Genomic DNA, 479 nt, shown 5'->3' with positions numbered 1-479 from the left:
CTCTTGCGTTAGTCGTAGTCATCTATTCGTAGAAATCGTAGGAAAGATCGTGGGAACCTACACCGTACCTTTCGTAGTCAATACGATGAAACCAAAGCCTTAGCAGAGGAAGGAACCGATCTGATTCCCGGAACCGAAACAGGTATTTCCACTACTGCCGTTACTGAACCGAGGACAAGGACAGCTGCCCCGCTGGGCGTAGATTTCATCCCGTTAGTGTGCATTGTTGAACCCAAAGACAAGTAGGGATTTTGATATTGATAGCTAAGGGTAGGTGTACTAATAACACCAGGGCGATCTCTATATCTATAGGGACAACTATGATAGGGGGGTCTGTCGTAAATCCAACAAAGTATGGTAGCTCAAGCGGGGAGCAATCTGCATTTGAGAATGCTATGCTAGCGGTGAACCTAAATCTGACGATGAAGGGGGCCAGCACTTAATGAGTACGGAATTTCATAACCGGGGTGCGAAAGGAA

This window comes from Triticum urartu, unplaced genomic scaffold (assembly GCF_056163025.1).
Source record: "Triticum urartu cultivar PI428250 unplaced genomic scaffold, HENAU_Tu73 scaffold147, whole genome shotgun sequence".
Classification (NCBI taxonomy): domain Eukaryota; kingdom Viridiplantae; phylum Streptophyta; class Magnoliopsida; order Poales; family Poaceae; genus Triticum; species Triticum urartu.
Note: the sequence above shows the minus strand (reverse complement) of the source record.